This window comes from Arachis ipaensis, chromosome B2 (assembly GCF_059453495.1).
Source record: "Arachis ipaensis isolate K30076 ecotype BB chromosome B2, ASM5945349v1, whole genome shotgun sequence".
Classification (NCBI taxonomy): domain Eukaryota; kingdom Viridiplantae; phylum Streptophyta; class Magnoliopsida; order Fabales; family Fabaceae; genus Arachis; species Arachis ipaensis.
The window spans coordinates 89,617,029-89,637,673 of record NC_142437.1 but is presented as its reverse complement, the minus strand read 5'-3'; positions in this window follow the sequence as shown (position 1 = coordinate 89,637,673).

The following is a 20,645-nucleotide window of genomic DNA, read 5'->3' as shown; positions in this document are numbered from 1 at the left end:
CTCTCTTACAAAGTACAAGACGGCGGCGGAAGCGTGGCAACTTATCACCGATTTTAGCCGAGTCTACTCAACATGCAAGGTGATATACCACTATTTTATGATATATTTTGGACTGAATTGAGTGGGTTTTATCAACTATTCTCACACTTATTCATGTGAATTGCATGTTTTTAAGTTTCCTTCCTAATTTTGTGCTATGATTGAAAACATGCTTCCTAGGCCTTAAAATTATTAATTTTTAATCCTCCGCTATTACCATTCGATGCTGTGATGTGTTTATTAAGTGTTTTTAGGTTTATAGGGCATGAATGGCTTAAAAGATGAAGATGAAGCAGGTTAAAGTGGAAGGAGCACAAGAAATTGAAGACTTGAGAAGCGAGGAGCGACGCACACGAATGGCCGACGTGTGCGCGTGACCAGGAGCGTCGTTCAGCGACGCGTACTCGTGACTGACGCGTATGCGTGGCCAGGTGCAAGGTTCAGCGATGCGTACGCGTGGCCGACACGTACGCGTGATAGAGCATCACATGCTACACTTAACAGAACTCGCTGGGGGCGATTTCTGGGCTGATTTGGACCTAGATTCAAGCCTGAAAATGCAAACTAGAGGCAGGGATGGAGGTGAGACTGACAAAACTTCACTTTTTACTTTAGTTTTTGATTAGTTTTGAATTTTAGGGAGAGAAACACCTATTTTTATAGGATTTTTGACATTCTTAGTTTTGCTTTTGAATTGGATCTTTAGAGAGCTGCTACTACCTTCAATTGGAGTCATTATCCTCATAGTTTTCTTCTCTATTACTTCTATTACTCTTCTCCATTTAATTACTTTGAATTTATGTTTGGATCTTGTCACTCTTGAATTTTATTAATGCATTGAAGTATTTTTAAGTTTATTTTTATTGCTTATTTGATCCTTGTCAATTATTGTTAGTGCCAATTTTGATTTAATTAATTTCTCATAATTAACATGTCTTTTGTTTACTCCGATTATGTGTTTATGAAAATAGCATTCATGTTAATGGAATAAACTCCCACCTTGGTTGGGGGTTGAATTGGAAACCCTTGAGTTGTTAGACCCAAGTATTAATCTGTAATTGGAAATTACTGACTAGCTCAATTCTCACCAACTCTAGTCCTTCTCCGTGAAGTGACTAGGACTTGTGAGCTAGAGTTAGTGACGCCTACTTAACTTTCCTTCAATTGCTAGAGGATAACTAAGTGGGAAAAATTAACCTTTATTATTATACTTGGGAAAGACAACAAGGATAGAAGCTCCAATTCTCTCCCCTGACCAAGGCCTTTTGTTTTGAATACATAACATCTCTTGTTAGTTATTCATCGCTTTAATTCCTAGCTATTTACTTTTCCCATTCTCAATTTAAAAAATATTCAGGAAAATCCTAACCAATAATTTGCATCTTGTGTCAACTCTTTGGGAAACAACCCGGGATTCTACTCCCGGTTATTCATTATTAATTGTGACACATTCTAAATTGATAGTGAAAATTTTGTCGGTTAAGACTGTACTTGCAACGCTATTTTTATCAAAAATTCTTAACCGGCATTTTTTCCACCCATCACAAGGCAAAAGAATAATCATCCTAAGGCTATTGCGGAAGTTTCTTCTAGCAGTGAGACCGCCGCCCTTACCAAGACTTTGGGAGAGATGACTAACATCCTCAAGCAACTCCAACTCCAACTCAATCAACAACAACCTCCACCCCCTCCACAATAACAATGTCAACAATTAGTTCCTCAGAGAGTATGTGAAATTCGTGCTTGTTATTCTCACTATACTGATGAATGTCCACAACTCCAAGAGGACAATACCTTGGCGGCTACCAATACTTATTACAACCGTCCAAATCAAGGGTACTCTCAACAAGGAAGTAACTATAACCAAGATTGGAAAGATAATTCCAACCAAGGATGGAGGAACAACTACAACCAAGGAGGGAGAGACAATGGTGCAAACCAAAGGTAGAACAATAATCACCAACAAAACTAGTATCAATAAAACACCCCTTATCAACACCAAAACCAAGGTCAAAGATACTAACCACCTCACCAAAGGCAAGCTCAATTCAACCAACCACAAGCCCCTCAAATTACCTATCCCCCTTCTTCCTCCAATCAAGATGACACCCTTCGTACTATTCTTCAAGGGCAAAAGGACTTCCAAAACACAATTACCTCTAGCCTTACCGGTCTCACCTCTACTCTCCAAGCTTTTATATCCCGTATGGACTAACCTTCGACCTCCAATGCTCAACCTTCAAGCTCTAGTGCACTTTCCTCTCAACCTTTACCTAATTCCAAGGGTGGCATCAACGCCATCACCTTGAGGTCCGGCACTACACTGCAAGATACTGTTGAGGTTGAAGATGTTGAAGATGAGGATGAGGTACAAGAGGCGGTTGAAGGAGAAATTGCTCAATCAAAGGATGAGGTTTCTAAGGAAGAAAATGTTTTGAGGGAGGTTATTCCAATTCCTTTTCCACATCTAGCAAGGAGAACTAAGAAGCAAGTGGAGCTAAACCCCAAGATGGTGGATAACTTCAAAAAGGTCGAGGTAACTATTTCCCTTTTTGATGATATTTGCCAAGTTCCTAAGTATGCTAAGTTTCTAAAGGATTTGTGTACAAATAAAGATAAAATTCATGATTTAGAAACTATTCTCTTAGGTAGCTCAATTTCCGCTTTGATGGGTGCTATACCTGAGAAATGTGACGATTCCGGTCCTTGTCTAGTTACTTGCACTATAGGTGATGTACAATTTATTGATTGCGTGTGTGACCTAGGTGCTTGTGTTAGCATTATGCCCTTATCTGTTTATGATGCATTGAGGCTCCCACTGTTGAAACGGTCGGCGGCCTGTTTTGTTTTGGCAGATAAAAGTATTATCTCAGTGGTTGGTATTGCAGAGGATATTCTGGTGAGCATCAAGGGGCTAATCTTTCCAGTTGATTTCTATATTCTTGAGATGCCCCCCTAATGACTCCGGAAGACCATCGTCTATTTTGTTAGGGAGGCCATTCTTGAAGACCTCCCAGTTTAAATTGGATGCTTTCTCGGGTACTTATTCTTTTGAAATTGATGGAAGAGTTGTGACTTTCAATCTTGATGAGGAAATGAAGTACCCACCGGAGGATCACTTTGTCTTCCGGTGTGATATGCTTGATGATATTGTAGCCCAAGTCCACCATGAAATACTTGTGAGAAGAATATGGTTCAGGGTGTAAGTGTGGGGAATTCCCATGAGAGTAAGGAAGACACCTTACCGCCACCGGTGCTACCGGAAGATCAAGTGCCAAGCCATGAGCTAAATATGGATTTGAAACCACTTCTACCTCACCTCAAGTATGCTTATCTTGAAGACAATCAAAAGCTCCCGGTGATCATTGCAAAGGAGCTTACTTCGCAACAAGAGGAGCGATTGCTTAATGTACTGAGAAGAAATAGGAAAGCTATTGGGTGGAGTTTAGTGGACATAGTCGGTATAAGCCCTCAAGTTTGTGAGCACCGCATTTTCCTAGAGGAGGGAGCCAAGCCTATCCGTCAACCTCAGAGGTGGCTGAACCCCACAATTCTAGAAGTTGTGAAGAAAGAAGTGACCCGAATAGTGAATGTGTTAGCCCAGTACAAGTGGTTCCGAAGAAGTCTAGTGTCACCATAGTCAAGAATGAGAACAGGAAACTCGTGGCCACAAGAGTGCAGAATTCATGGAGAGTGTTCATCGACTACAGGCGCTTGAACTTGGCTACTCACAAGGATCACTATCCACTACCTTTCATCGATCAAATGCTTGATCGCCTGTCAGGTAAATCACATGATTGCTTTCTAGATGGCTATATTGCTTACTTTCACATCCATATTGCTCTAGAAGACCAAGAGAAAACCACATTTACATGCCCCTTTGGAACGTATGCATATAAAAGAATGCCCTTTGGTTTATGTAATGCATCGACTACGTTTCAAAGGTGCATGATAGTAGAGGATTTATCGTACGGTTCAGAATTAATCAAAACAAGAATCAATTCATTAGTAGCATAGTCCAAACCAACAATAAATTCTCTCAATCAAATGTTTTAGATTCAAATTATAATAACCAAGATCAAGAGTAATTCAACCTCAGGTCGTTCTCCCTAGGATGCAATTGGAAGTGTATCTCTTTCGGTTGTGAGGAAAAGGAGATTTTCAAGCAAGAAATGAAAGATTAAAAGAACAAAAGATTAAAAGAACTAAGCAATGATCAAAATTGAAAATTAATGCAAGCAAAGGTAAATAGGATCAAAACTAGTGAAAATGCAAGGAATGCAATAAAGAGCCTTGACTTGGGGATGAGGATCCAAGGAAGTCTATCATCGCCATAACCACAACTATGGTAATTATAATGAGTCAATCTCGCCTAGTCAACCCTAACCATCGAGGAGTAAGTCAAGCAAGCATAATTGACCTTAATCCATAAGTCCTAGCTAACTTACCACACTAGTTGATAAAAAGCTAGTGTCAATGGAAACAAGAGTCAACTAACTACCCAAGAATCACCACTAAATGTCAAACATTATGACTCTAGTATCCTAGGAACTCAACCCACAAGCCAAGGTGGGAAAATCTACTCAATTTCTAAAGTTGGCATTTTCACAAACACCTTGTGTGCATAAAAGTAAAACATGGAAAATTGCAAAGTAAAATAGAAAACTATAACCAACTATCAACAAAATCAAACATAAACAAGCAAACAAGCATAAAGAGAGCATGAAACATTAAATTCATCAATCAAAACTTCAAGAAACTCAAAATTGCAATTATAAACAAAGTAACTTGAACCAAGAGAAATTAAAAGTAAAAGTACTATAATTAAAGAGGAAATTAAGAGTACTTACAAGTAGAGATGCAAAATCCAAGAGAAAAGCTTCTATAAAATGCTACAATTGAAATGGAAATTAAACCCTAAGAGAGCAATGCTACACTACTCCTACTCCTACTCCTAATGCATTTTCTACATAATCTATCCTAATGAAATCTTGTTCTTCATATGTGTTGAATCCCCCTTATATAACACTCTAAATTCAGCCTTCAAGCCTTCCAAAATGGGCCAAGAGACCTCTAAATTTGCGCAGCACATGTTTCATTAATGCAATCACGTGCAGAGACCTGTGCAGACACACAGACGTGTGCGTCCGCACACGCGGCTGAAAATTGACCTGTGCGGACGCATAGGTGCGTGCATACGCACACATGGAAATTCTTGCTTGTGCGCGCGCACGCAGCGCTGTGTGCACACACACTTCGCTGTGTGTGCTTTTCCTTGTTTTCTTCATGTTTTCTCCCTTGTACATGCTTTCTTCCACTTTTGGCTATCCATTCTTGCCTCCAAGGCCAGAAATCACTCACAAACCATATCACGGTATCGAATGGCACAAAGGTGGGATTAAATTGCTCTATTAAAGCACAAAATTGCATGTTTTCACATTTAAGTCCAAATTAGGGATCAAACACAAGAGTATGCTATTTTGGTGCTTAAGTGTGAGTTCAAGTGCTAGAATCCATCCAAATTGAGTCAAAATATACCATCAAATATGGACTCATCAATTATCTGTGCGTCCACACACACGGCTGAAAATTGACCTGTGCGGACGCACAGGTGCGTGCGTACGCACACATGGAAATTTTCGCTTGTGCGCGTGCACGCAGGGCTGTGCGCACGCACACTTTGCTGTGTGTGTTTTTCCTTGTTTTCTTCATGTTTTATCCCTTGTACATGCTTTCTTCCACTTTTGGCTATCCATTCTTGCCTCCAAGGCATGAAATCACTCACAAACCATATCACGGCATCGAATGGCACAAAGGTGGGATTAAATTGCTCTATTAAAGCACAAAATTGCATGTTTTCACATTTAAGTCCAAATTAGGGATCAAATACAAGAGTATGCTATTTTGGTGCTTAAATGTGAGTTCAAGTGCTAGAATCCATCCAAATTGAGTCAAAATATACCATCAAATATGAACTCATTAGTGCATAATGAGCATCTTTTCGGATCTTGAGCACTGTATGGAAGTGTTTATGGATGATTTTAGTGTTTATGGAGATTCTTTTGACCTTTGTTTGGATAATCTTGCTCCAGTATTAGAAAGATGTGCTAGTTCAAACCTTGTGCTTAATTTTGAAAAGTGTCACTTTATGGTAAAGTGATGACTGGAATTCACACCCCATTCAAAATTGGTGAATTAGTCCTTTTGGCAAGCACACCAATAATAACCCACAGTGGAGTGGGATCGTATCCACAGAGATTGGCAAATTCGAGCAGTTTTAATCAAATGATGAATTATTCAAGTGGATCAATAGGATTGTAGAGTGCAGAATTGTAAATGACATAAATGTAAATGACTAGAATATAAAGAAAAGCAATAAAGTGCATAAATATAAATGGCAGAAAGTAAAGTGCAGAATCATAAATGACTTGAATGTAAACGGGAATGGGGAATTGCTGAATGTAAAATTAAGCTGTAAAGAAATGGATAGATAAGAATGGCAAAATTCATTGAGATTGCGAGATGTTGTCTCTTTGGATCAAATCTAGCTTATATCCTCTTCAATCATGCAACTCATTGACCTCTTGGCAATCATGATTGATTGAGCCCCAATCCCTTGGTGACTCAATCTCTCAGATCTTGATCAATAGCCAATTCCTTGGTCTAATTGCTCATGAAGAGAGATATGCTTGGTCCCTGATTATACCACACACCATCATAGGTCCAAGTAGAGGGAGGATTATATGTCACATATCCAAACACCAAAACCCAGATTCTATTCTAGTGTGAGAAGGGATTTCAAGCATGGTTTCATGTTTCCTTTCCCAAGGTTCCCATGAAACCCAATTGTATTCAATCTCTTTCCCAAGATAATTGAATACTAAGCATTAAGAACGAAATTCCTTCTAGCAAATCAAAGAGAAGATGAAGAGAAGAAGGATTTCACTATCATTCATCCATCAAGTACAACAGAGCTCCCTCTCTTAATGAGAATGAAGTTAGCTACTCATAGCTCAAAAAGTACTCAAAAGTGAAGTGTAAAAGTGGATCTAAAACTGACTGCTTAACCCCCTTTTTCAGTACTCCTTGGGGGTATTTATACTACTCCTAGTAAAATAAAAAAAAATTACAAAAGTGAAAAAAGAAAATTACATTTTGGAGGGAAAAGAAAACACTCAATAAGCATGACTTCTTAGCTGGCGTGTGGCTGGCGCGTCTCTGGCGTGTCACGTGCCCTTCATTTCCAGTTTGGTGTGCCATGCCCAATCCTTCAAGTGGCACGCTCGTCCCTCTAGCAACCTTGGTGTGCCACGCCTTCGAACTCAAGTGGCACGCCATAGTAGATTTCTTGTGTTGGCGTGCCACGCCTTCGAACTCAAGTGGCACGCCCCTTGCCTTACTCACTTCTCTTTGCCTCTGGAAACTTGTACTGGCGTGCCACGCCCAAGGTCTGGCATGTCACGCCCTTGCTTTATGCTTGGCTAGGCTTCTCTGGAAAGTTAAACTAGCGTGCCACGCCCCTCTTGTGAGTGAGTGGTTGCTCTGTTTGGCGTGCCACGCCACGAACTCAAGTGGCACGCCCCAATGCTTCTCTTCTGAATGACACTGGTGTGCCACGCCTGGCTACTCAAGTGGCACGCCTAAGTGAAGAATGGTGAATAGCATGCCACGCTTTCGAACTCAAGTGGCACGCCCCATGTAATTGGCCTCCTTCATCCTCTCTGGAAACTAATACCAGCGTGCCACGCCTAAAGGCTGGCGTGCCACGCCCATGATCTTGTCTTGGTTCCAGTAGTTGACGTGCCACGCCTTCGATACCAACTAGCACGCCCAGTCCTTGCTTTTGGTCCTTTGTGCATTGGCGTGCCACGCCTGGTTGCTTAAGTGGCACGCCCAGTCTTCAATTGCCTTCAGCCCCTTCTCTGGATTGTTGTACCAGTGTGCCACTCCATGATGCTCAAGTGGCACGCCCATGGGTTTGTGAACTCTTCAAGCTTGGCGTGCCACGCCTGGGTTCTCAAGTGGCACGCCCAAGTGACTTCTTTGGGCTGGTGTGCCACGCCTTCGATACTAAGTGGCACGCCATAGTGAAAATTCTTCTTGGGATGGAGAGTTGGCGGGCCACGCCCCTTTGCTCAAGTGGCACGCCCATAGTAGTTGATGGGTCAGGCGTGCCATGCCCAGCTTGGTGTGCCACGCCCCTTTTGTGTCCTCCATTGTGGCTCTCTGGAATTTTGTATCAACGTGCCACGCCCAGTCTCTGGCGTGCCACGCCCATATGCATGCTTTGAATCTCTTCTCTGGACTTTAGTACTGGCGTGCCATGCCCAGCTCCTGGCGTGTCACGCTAGTGCATTTTTGTGGCGTTTGCTTCAAGTGTCATGCCAGTTTCACATGCCCAGCTTCTTGTTTGTCTTCTACCCTATTTTTGATGCTTTTCTCACCTGAAATTTAGCACAACTCATCTCAAAGTAGTGTACCATAATATTCATCAAATAATGAATGAATTGTACTGATCAAATGAGATTTATACTCTTTTATGGTCTTCTTTATGTAAGAAAGAAGGGTAGATGATGCAAGTCATCACAACACCAAACTTAAGTTTTGCTTGTCCCAAGCAAATTAATGTGAGTACCTTTATAACTTGAGGCCTTGGCTCTGAGTGATTGCAATACAACTAAGAGTAAGGCTAAGTGTTCAACACATGCATGAATGTTTTAATGTCATGAAAAGCTCTTGGATCCTTGAGGGTTCTTTCAGGTATAGGTTTTAGGGGTCCTTTCTATTGATTGTCACCTTGAAGTAGTAAGGGTTGTTTTGCTTTCTTGACCAAGACTCTAAGTGTTTTGTCTCAAGACAACCCTTTAATTATGCTTTCAATTAGCACTCCCAAACCAGTTGGTTTTAGGGTACTAGGTGTTGAGACACCCCTAAGAATTTACTTGCCCAGGTCTCTTCTTGACACATCTTCACCACTAGCATCTACTAAGATTTTTTTTAATTCTTTTTGAGCTTTTTAATGTTTCTTTTTCTATCCCAGTAGTTGATGCTCAGAGCCTTGGGTCTTTATTGCCTACTACCTCTTGATTCTATGGATATTTAAGGAACACCCCTTAACCTCCCCCTTGTTATACCTTCTAGGACTAGTTGCTCTTCCATAACTTATTTTCTTTTTAGTTCATCCAAGGTCTTACACTTGGCCACTTATATCTTAGTTTGTTTCATAATCCATCTTGGCCTTGGTCTCTCTCACTGTTTTTACACAACTCACAGTGACTCTTATGGAGACAAACTCTACTTTTATTTTTGTTGAAATAAAGACTTGAAATACATGGCATTTTCTTTCTTGAAAAAGAAGAACTCATAAAGACTTCAAATAGGAATTTAAAACTAAGCAAAAAGCATAAACTATCCTAGCATGATTATTTATTCAGAAAGTAAATAAAGCAAAAACTTAAACAAGATTTCAGAAATTGGAAAGTGTCAACCATGGGACTCAACAACCTTGAATAGCTTCATCTTTAATTCATTGGCCCATTCCCTTTGTCCTTCTTCTTGGAGGGGGAAGAGCCACCTTCATCTGGTTTGGAGGAGCCTTCTTATGTTTTGGCATCCTTGGGTTTCCAAAATCCTGCCCTCCTCATGTAATTCCTTTCATCCTCCTTATGTTTGGCTAGGATTTCCTCTTGTCTTGCACTTAGTTCTTCCATTCCTTGCATGAAGGTTGGGTATCCTAGGTTCAGAGCGGCCACGGTGTTACACAAGTGATTCAGCTTCGCTTGTGTGTTAATGTCATACTGCCTCCTGGATATGGTTCTGGCATCATAGAGATGTTTGAATTCGGCCAGGTTCCTCTGTTGTCATTTGCCTTGCTCTACTATTTTGTCCAGTGTACTTCGCACCTCTCCCTAGTCAAATTGTTCTTACTACTCCTTCCTCATATGCTCCCAATTCCCTTGGAGTTGTTGAATATTTTGGTTGACTTGGCTCTATTTTTGTTGTCGAGTTTCCTTGAGTTAATTGACATCTTCCCTCAAGTGGTGTAGATCTCTCTTCATTTGGTGTACATCTCCTTGCAGTTGCTCCCAGTTGAATCCCTCTGGAAATTGCTGATATTGATATTGTAGTGGTGGTTGAAGTGCCAGGAATTGAGGTTGCTCTTCTATCTCCTCTTCTTCTTCTTGTTGTTGTTGTTGTTCATAGGCCTGAGCTCTTCGTTCTCTGGCCCTGTGGAGTGGGTGCACAGCTACCACCTTGGCCATCTTTTTGGCAGTTATGAACTTGTCTTGCTTCACAAGCACTTCATCAATGATCTTTTCAACTCCAGTCTCATCACATAGCCTCTGTATAATGCTGGGGAATGCCAACCTTGTGTTGTCACTGGTGCTTTTCAGCACTTTATTGATGTTATTGGCAATCATCTCTCCCACGTTGATGTTCTCTCCTTTCATGATGCTGTAGATGAGTACAGCTCTCTCTTTGGTCACCTCTAAAGTGTTGGATGTGGGGATTAGGGACCTTCTCACAAATTCTAGCCACCCTCTAGCTTGGGGGCTCAAATCTCTTCTCCTCAATTGATTAGGTACCCCATCCTTGTCATTGATCCAACGCACATGCATCACACAAATCTCATTTAGGATCTCATCGAACCCAGGGTCTTGCTGCTTCATTCTTTCTTCATAGCTCCGAGTGGAGCTTGTCCTCTTCACCATTAGCATCCTTTCTATGCTAGAGGGACTGTAGTCAATGGACTTTCCCCTTACATAGCTAATGTAGCCATAGTGTTGCCCTGGTTGAGGTACTGCGTTGGCGTAGAATTCCCTCACCAAGCTCTCTACCACTTTCCTTGGTGGGTTGCATAGAAGTGACCAACCTCTATTGTTGATCTCAATGTTGATTTTAATGTGCTCGTTCCTCCCTAATTGGAACCCAACTTCTGGAATGATCTCCCTCTCACTCACCCAACCATAGAATTGGTTTTGGTTGAATGCGGAGAGGAACTTGTAGTCATTGAAGGAGCTTGAGGACCCCGAAGTTGGTTCCTTGACTTTTCTTTTCTTTGAGGTTGAGCTTTTTGGTGGTGCCATGAGTTTAAGAGAGTGTGTTTGAAAGTGAAATGGAGTTGCAAAGAAGAACAAGCAAAATAAGGTTTTGCTCCAACACCAAACTTAGGACTTGATTGTCCCAATCAAGAAAAAAAAGAAAGAAAGAAAGTATAGAAAGAGATGGTAAAAGATGAACAGAGAAAGGAAGGTGAGGGTTGTAAGCTCTTCGTGTGTGATTGGGGTTGTTAAAGTGGAATAGGAGATGGTGAAGTGAGGTTTTTATAATGGGTGAATGCTATGGTGGGAAGGGTGGGAAATGAAAAGGGTAAATATTTTCCTACTTGGGGAGTGGCGCCTAGCGTGGGAAGAGGCGCCAACTCTTTTCTCACTGTGTCTTCTGCGTGTGTTGAGTTCCAAAGTGTAAGTACACCTTGACTTCCTTGTTTTGTGAGTTGTTTACCATGTGGGCCCCATCTTCTCTCCTGAAATGAAACTAAACCCATTAGTAATGACAAAAGAACCCTTTCACATTCCTTCTCATCAAGAGTGAATTGGATTGCAACTGATGGGTGTCCCTTGGGACACCAAACTTAATTCTTTGGCATCTCAATAAATTGGTTTTATCATTGTGTTTTAATGTGTTCATAAGAGTGGAATAACATAAATCTTTCCATTCTCTTTTGATTCCAATTCCTCTGAACTCATTAAACCACATTCATGTTTTTACCCAAAGCATTAAGTGCTTTCAAATTGGGTGACTTGGGCTGCTAGATGATTCTCGGTGGTGGGCACACCAAACTTAATCTTTGTGCTTACTCTTCAAATCAAGATATAAATTGTCTGTAAGCCTAGATTAAGTGGGTGAGAGGCCACACCAAATTTAGCACTTTAGCTAGTCCTCAGCCCAATCACTCATCATGATCAATGCCTTCATCAAGTTGTAATTCCGGAATAGAAAAAAAATGTAAAGAAAATCTAGCTACCAAAGCTAAAATTAATATTCTAATCTGCAATGGTAAACTAATCCTAATATGGCAATGTAAGATAAAGGATAGAATGAAAATTAAACTACCTAATGCAACAAATTTTTAAACTACTTCTAAGAAAAGTAACTAAATCAAAAAGGATAAAGTGTTGGGGTGCCTCCCAACTAGCGCTTCTTTATTGTCATTAGCTTGACATTTCTTCATTTTCAGCTAAGCTTGTAGCTCACTCCCTGCTCCTCTAAGGAGCCTCCCAAGTAGTGTTTGAGTCTATGGCCATTGACAGTAAAAGTTCTCTGAGTCTTGTCCTCCATGAGCTCCACATGACCATAGGGAAACACCTTGAGTATGGTGAAAGGTCCTGACCATCTAGACTTCAGTTTTCCAGGAAAGAACTTGAGTCTTGAGTTGTAGAGTAACACTTTCTGTCCTTCAGTGAACTCCATTCTTGCTATCTTTTGGTCATGCCACCTTTTTGTGTTCTCTTTGTAGACTTTTGCATTTTCATATGCTTGATTCCTAAACTCTTCCAGCTCATTGAGTTGCATTAATCTCTTTTCTCCAGCAGCTTGCTCATCATACTTTAACATCTTTAGAGCCCAAAAGGCTCTATGTTCAAGTTCAACTGGCAAGTGACAAGCCTTGTCATATACCAGTTGGTATGGAGACATTCCAATGGGAGTCTTATAGGCTGTCCTGTAGGCCCATAGTGCATCATCCAATTTCTTAGACCAATCCTTTCTTGAGCTTCTAACAGTTTTTTCAAGGATTCTTTTTAGCTCTCTGTTGGAAATTTCAGCTTGCCCGTTGGTCTGTGGGTGGTATGGAGTTGCAACTTTGTGCTTTACTCCATATCTGAGAAGGAGTGCTTCGAGTTGTTTATTGCAGAAGTGTGTCCCTCCATCACTAATGAGAGCTCTGGAGACTCCAAATCTACTGAAAATGTTCCTTCTCAAGAAGCTTATCACAACTTTGTTGTCATTTGTTGTAGTGGCTATGGCTTCTACCCATCTTGAGACATAATCAACAGCCACCAATATGTAGCTATTTGAGTAGGAGGTTGGGAAGGGTCCCATGAAATCAATCCCCCATACATCAAACAGCTCCAACTCTAGTATGAATTGCTGTAGCATCTCATTTTTCTTGGTTTGATTACCAGCTCTTTGGCATTCATCACATCTTGACACCATTTCCTTGGCATCCTTAAACATTGTTGGCCAGTAAAATCTGGATTGAAGCACTTTTGCTGCTGTCCTTTTTCCACTAAAGTGACCTCCATATGCAGATCCATGGCACTGCCATAATACTTCCTGCCCTTCCTCATGGGGTATACACCTTCTTAGGATTCCATCAGCACACTTTTTGAACAAATAAGGATCATCCCAGATGTAGTGTTTGGCATCCTTGATTAGCTTCCTCCTCATGTGCCTATTGATGTTAGTTGGTAGCTCCCCAATAGCCTTGAAGTTGGCTATGTCTGCAAACCAAAGGGCTACTCGGATCATCATCAATTGTTCATCAGGAAAGCTTTCATTGACTGCTACTTGCTGCATCTTTTCTTCTTGTGGGATCCTTGAGAGGTGGTCAGCTACCTTGTTCTCTGCTCCGCTTCTATTTTTAATCTCAATATCAAATTCTTAGAGCAACAAGATCCACCTTATTAGTCTGGGCTTAGATTCTTGTTTGGTAAGCAAGTATTTGAGTGCTGCATGATCAGTGAACACAATTATTTTTGAGCCAATAAGATATGATCTAAACTTGTCAAAAGCAAAAACTATGGCTAAAAGCTCTTTCTCCGTGGTGGTTTAGTTCCTTTGATTCTCATTGAGAACCTTGCTAGCATAGTAAACAACATGTACTAGCTTGTCTTTCCTCTGTCCCAGAATAGCACCAACAGTAAAATCAGATGCATCACACATTAGTTCAAAGGGAAGATCCCAGCTTGGTGGTGCTATAATAGGTGCAGAGGAGAGTTTCTTCTTAAGTTCATCAAAGGCTATCATGCACTCTCTATAAAAAACAAAGGGAGTATTTGAGACAAGTAGGTTGCTAAGGGGTTTTGCAATTTTTGAAAAATCTTTGATAAATCTCCTATAGAACCCAACATGTCCCAAAAAGCTTCTGATTGCTTTGACATTGCAAGGTGGGGGTAATTTTTTCAATTACTTCCACTTTTGCCTTGTCTACTTCTATGCCATCTTTTGAAATCTTGTGACCAAGAACCACCCCTTCAGTCACCATAAAATGGCACTTCTCCCAGTTTAAAACTAGGTTGGTTTCTTGACACCTTTTTAGCACAAGAGCAAGATGGTATAGGCAATCAGAATATGAGTTCCCAAATATAGAGAAGTCATCCATGAATACTTCTATGAACTTCTCAATCATGTCTGGAAAAATGGAGAGCATGCACCTTTGGAATATTGCAGGTGCATTACACAATCCAAAGGGCATTCTCCTATAAGCAAAAACACCATATGGACAAGTAAATGAAGTTTTTTCCTGGTCCTTGGGGTCTACAACAATTTGGTTGTAGCCCGAATACCCATCTAGGAAGCAATAATATTCATGTCCTACCAATCTTTCAAGCATCTGGTCCATGAAAGGTAAGGGAAAGTGGTCCTTCCGGGTGGCTTCATTAAGTTTCCGATAGTCAATGCACATACGCCATCTGGTCACTGTCCTTGTGGGTATCAATTCATTCTTCTCATTTGCCACAACAGTGATCCCTCCCTTCTTAGAGACTACTTGCACCGGGCTTACCCAAGGGATGTCTGAGATAGGGTAGATCACCCCTGCTTGCCATAGTTTCAACACTTCTTTCTGAACCACTTCATTCATAGTTGGGTTCATCCTCCTTTGTTGTTGTCTTGAAGGTTTGGCATCTTCTTCAAGCAAGATCTTATGCATACACATTGAAGGACTGATCCCTTTTAAATCTGCAAGTGTCCAGCCTATGGCATCCTTGTGTTGTCTCAGCACTTGGATGAGCTTCTCTTCTTGTTCCTTACTCGAACTTGAATTTATGATCACTGGTTGGGTGTTGTTAGCATCCAGATATGCATACTTCAAGCTGGGTGGTAATGCTTTTAGTTCTAGTTTTGGTGGCTCGGCATCTTTGTTGCTTGTAATGGTTGGCATGATTGAGTTTCTCATGGTTGCTTGTGGTGATTCTCCATCTGGTGCTTGTTCCAACTCAATGGTTTCTCCACATTATTCTTCTTCCAAGACTTCTTGAACTCTTTGTTCCATGGTGTCTACCAGCATGCATTCTCCTATGGATTCCTTGGGGTAACTCATTGCTTTGAAGACATTGAAGACCATTTTCTCTTCATACAACCTCAAGACTAGTTCCACTTTTTACACATCGATGATGGCTCCAGCAGTAGCTAGGAATGGTCTTCCTAGGATAATTGACGTGTTGGCCTCTTCTTCCATGTCCAGCATAACAAAATCAGCAGGAAAGATAAACTCTCCTACTTTTACTAGCAGGTCTTCCACCACTCCATGTGGAAACTTAAATGTTCTGTCAGCCAATTGGAGTGCCATTCTTATTGGCTTGGCTTCCTCAATCTTCATCCTTCTCATCATGGTCATGGACATAAGATTTATGCTAGCTTCCAAATCACACAAAGCCTTCTCAATGGTGATGTCTCCTATGATACAGGGAATTTGAAAACTCCCTGGGTCCTTCAGCTTTTGAGGCAGCTTCTTCTGTATGATGGTGTTGCATTCTTCAGTCAATATTATGGTTTCTTTTGCTTTTCAGTTCCTCTTTTTGGTTATAAGCTCCTTCAAAAATTTAGCATAGAGTGGCATTTGTTCTAATGCCTCAGCAAATGGTATGTTGATTTGGAGCCTCTTGAAGATCTCTAGGAACTTAGAAAACTGGCCATCCTTCACATCTTTTCCCAGTCTTTGTGGGTATGGTGCCTTTGGCACATACGGCTTCAAGACTGGTTTTGGTGGTGGTGGAGCAGGGATTTCTTCTTCATCCTTGTTCCTACGCTTTGCTGCAACTTCTTCATGCTTGTCTTTGCTTGGGGTTCCTTCTTCTACAACCTTCCCACTTCTTAGAGTAATGGCTTTGCATTCCCCTCTTGGGTTAGCCATAGTATCACTAGGAAATGTGTGTGTTGGAAGTGGGATTTGTTTGGACAAAATCCCCACTTGTACTTCCAACTTTGAGATTGCTGCGTGATGAGCGGATATTTTATACGTTTTTTGGGGTTAATTTCATATAGTTTTGGGTATGTTCTAGTTAGTTTTTAGTCTATTTTTATTAGTTTTTAGGAAAAATTTATATTTCTGGACTTTACTATGAGTTGTGTGTTTTTCTGTAATTTCAGGTATTTTTCTGGCTGAAATTGAAGGAGCTGAGCAAAAATCTAATTAAGGCTGAAAAAGGACTGCTGATGCTGTCGGATTCTGACCTCCCTGCACTCAAAGTGGATTTTCTGGAGCTACAGAACTCGAAATGGCATGCTTCCAATTGCATTGGAAAGTAGACATCCAGGGCTTTCCAAAAATATATAATAATACATACTTTGCACAAGGATAGACGACGTAAACTGGCGTTCAACTCCAGTTCTCTGCCCAATTCTGGCGTCCAACGCCAGAAAAGGATCAAAAGCTGGAGTTGAACGCCCAAACTGGCACAAAAACTGGCGTTCAACTCCACAAATGGCCTCTGCACGTGACTTACTTAAATCTCAGCCCCAGCACACACCAAGTGGGCCCCAGAAGTGGATCTCTGCATCATCCATCATAGTCCACTTATTTTTTGTAAACCTAGGCTACTAGTTTAGTATTTAAACAACTTTTAGAGACTTATTTTGTACCTCATGACATTTTAGATCAAACCCTTGTATTCTCTGATGGCATGAGTCTCTAAACCCCATTGTTGGGGGTGAGGAGCTCTGCTGTGTCTCAATGAATTAATGCAAGTATTTCCGTTTTCCATTCAAACACGCTTGTTCCTATCTAAGATATTCATTCGCGCTTAACTGTGATGGAGGTGATGATCTGTGACACTCATCACCTTCCTCAAATCATGAACGTGTGCCTGACAACCACCTCCGTTCTATATACGATTGAATGAGTATCTCTTAGATTCCTTAATCAGAATCTCCGTGGTATAAGCTAGAACTGATGGCGGCATTCATGAGAATCCGGAAAGTCTAAACCTTGTCTGTGGTATTCCGAGTAGGATTCAAGGATTGAATGACTGTGACGAGCTTCAAACTCCTGAAGGCTGGGCGTTAGTGACAGACGCAAAAGGATAGTAAATCCTATTCCAACCGGATCGAGAACCAACCGGTGATTAGCCGTGCTGTGACAGAGTGCGTGAGCGTAGTTTTCACTGGAAGGATGGAAGGTAGCCATTGACAACGGTGATCCACCAACACACAGCTTGCCATAGGAGGACGTGCATGCGTGAACAAGAAGACAGAGGAAAGCAGAGATTCAGAAGACAAAGCATCTCCAAAACTCCAACATACTCTCCATTACTGCATAACAAGTAACCTTTAATCCATGCTCTATTGTTTATTCGCAATTCAACTGATAAACATAATTGACTTCCTGACTAAGATTTACAAGATAACCATAGATTGCTTCAAACCAACAATCTCCGTGGGATTCGACCCTTACTCACGTGAGGTATTACTTGGACGACCCAGTGCACTTGCTGGTCAGTGGTACGAGTTGTGAAAAGTGTGATTCATAATTCGTGCACCAAGTTTTTGGTGCCGTTGCCGGGGATTGTTCGTGTTTGGACAACTAACGGTTTATTTTGTTGCTTAGATTAGGAAAAATTTCTCTTTTTGTTTAGAGTTTCGTATTATTGTCGTGTTAAAATTTTAGAATCCTTATTTTCTTATTAAAACCTTTTTCAAAAATAATTTTTCTATTAAATCCTGTGCCAAACTTTAAGTTTGGTGTTTTCTTGTTGATTTTCCTTAAAATTTTCGAAAATTTATTCTGGTTTTCTAAAAATTTTAAGTTTGGTGTTCTTCCTTTGTGTTTTTGTGCCTTGTGAATCTTCAAAGTGTTCTTGAGTTTTCCTTGTGTCTTGATCTTAAAATTTTTAAGTTTGGTGTTCCTTGGTGTTTTCCATCCAAAATTTTCGAAAACAAGGAGCATTGGATCTAAAAATTTTAAATCTTGTGCTATCTTACTGTTTTTCTCTCTCTTCTTAAAATTCAAAAATATCTTTTCTCTCTATTTTAAAGCATCTTTTTCGAAATCTATTTTTAAAAAAATTTTCAGATTTTTATTTCAAAATTTAAAATCTTTTTCAAAAATCTCCTAACCACTTTCTCTCTCCTCACTTTTTCGAAAATCTTTTACTCATTTTTATTTATTTTATTTATTTTATTCTATTTTCGAAATAAATTAATAAATAAATAAATAAAAAATATTTTTTCTATTTTACATCATCTCCCTTTCTCCATCATGGACCTAAGCGGAAATGAACAGTCCAGGAGGACTCTGGGGTCATATTCTAACCCCTCTACTGCTTCATATGGGAGTAGTATCTGCATACCCTCCATTGGAGTCAGTAGCTTTGAGTTGAATCCTCAGCTCATTATCATGGTGCAGCAAAGTTGCCAGTATTCCGGTCTTCCACAGGAAGAACCTACAGAGTTTCTGGTACAGTTTCTACAGATTGTTGACACAGTATATGATAAAGAAATAGATCAGGATGTCTACAAACTATTACTGTTTCCATTTGCTATAAAAGATCAAGCTAAGAGGTGGTTAAATAACCAACCTAAGTCCAGCATAAAGACATGGAAACAGCTGACAGAAAAATTCCTGAATCAATATTTCCCTCCAAAAAGGATGACACAGCTAAGGCTGGACATCCAAGGCTTCAAACAAGGAGATAATGAATCTCTTTATGATGCCTGGGAGAGATACAGAGAGATGCTACGAAAATGCCCCTCTGGAATGTTTTCAGAGTGGGTTCAGTTAGACATCTTCTACTATGGGCTTGCAGAAGGAGCTCAGATGTCTCTAGATTACTCAGCTGGTGGATGTATCCACATGAGAAAGACAATTGAAGAGGCTCAAGAGCTCATTGATACAGTTGCCAGGAATCAGCATCTGTACCTAAGCAGCAACCCTTCCATGAATGAAGAGGTTAAAACAGTAACTGCTGAACTCAGTCCTGTAAAACAAGCTGCTGAATTCAATCAGCAATTGGACTTTCTAACAAAGCAGCTAGCCGAATTTAAAGACAGGTTACAAGAAACAAGGATGGCTAATATACATATGGACGAATAGTTTAAGCAAACAAAGCAGCAGCTGTCAAGGCAAATAGCAGAAGAATGCCAAGCAGTTCAACTAAGAAGTGGGAAAACATTAAATACACCACCTCAAGGCAGCAAAAAGCTAAGAAATGAGCAAACCACCCAAAATTCACCTGAGGACAGTAAGAGCCCAGGGAAAAATAATTCTGGCGCTAAAACGCCAGAAAATTGGTGGAAGGCTGGTGCTGAACGCCCAGACCATGGCCAAAACTGGCGTTCAACGCCAGAAATACAGCAGGACTGGCGTTCAACGCCAGAAATGGGCAAGGATCTGGCGTTGAACGCCCAAAATGGGCAGGATCTGGCGCTGAACGCCCAAAATGGGCACAGTTCTGGCATTCAGATGCCAGGAGCAGACAAGGAGCTGGCGTCCAGTTTCACTCCAGCTTCTAACTCTGGCACTCAAGTGCCAGTGAGGGATCAGACACACACAAATGCTGATAACAACCTCTCTAAAAAGGCTTCTTCAACCACTTCTGTAGGCAATAAACCTGCAGCAACTAAGGTTGAAGAATATAAAGCCAAGATACCTTATCCTCAAAAACTCCGGAAAGAGGAGCAGGATAAGCAATTTGCTCGCTTTGCAGATTACCTCAGGACTCTTGAAATAAAGATTCCATTTGCAGAAGCACTTGAGCAAATACCTTCTTATGCCAAGTTCATGAAAGAGATCTTGAGTCATAAAAAGGATTGGAGAGAAACAGAAAGAGTTCTCCTCACTGAAGAATGCAGTGCAGTCATTCTGAAGAGCTTTCTTGAAAAGCTTAAAGACCCTGGGAGCTTTCTGATACCATGCATATTAGAAGATAATTGCACCAAGACAGCTTTATGCGATCTTGGGGCAAGCATCAACCTAATACCTGCATCCACTATCAGGAAGCTTGGCTTAACTAAAGAAGTTAAACCAACCCGGATATGTCTCCAACTTGCTGATGGTTCCACTAAATACCCATCAGGCGTGATTGAGGACATGATTGTCAGAGTTGGGCCATTCGCCTTTCCCACTGACTTTGTTGTGCTGGAAATGGAGGAGCACAAGAGTGCTACTCTCATTCTAGGAAGACCCTTCCTAGCAACTGGACGATCTCTCATTGACGTCCAACAGGGGAAAATAACCCTGAGAGTCAACGATGATGAGTTCAAGTTGAACGCTGTCAAAGCCATGCAGCATCCAGACACATCAACAGACTGCATGAAAGTTGATCTTATTGACTCCTTGGTAGAAGAGATCAACATGGCTGAGAGTCTCGAATCAGAGTTGGAAG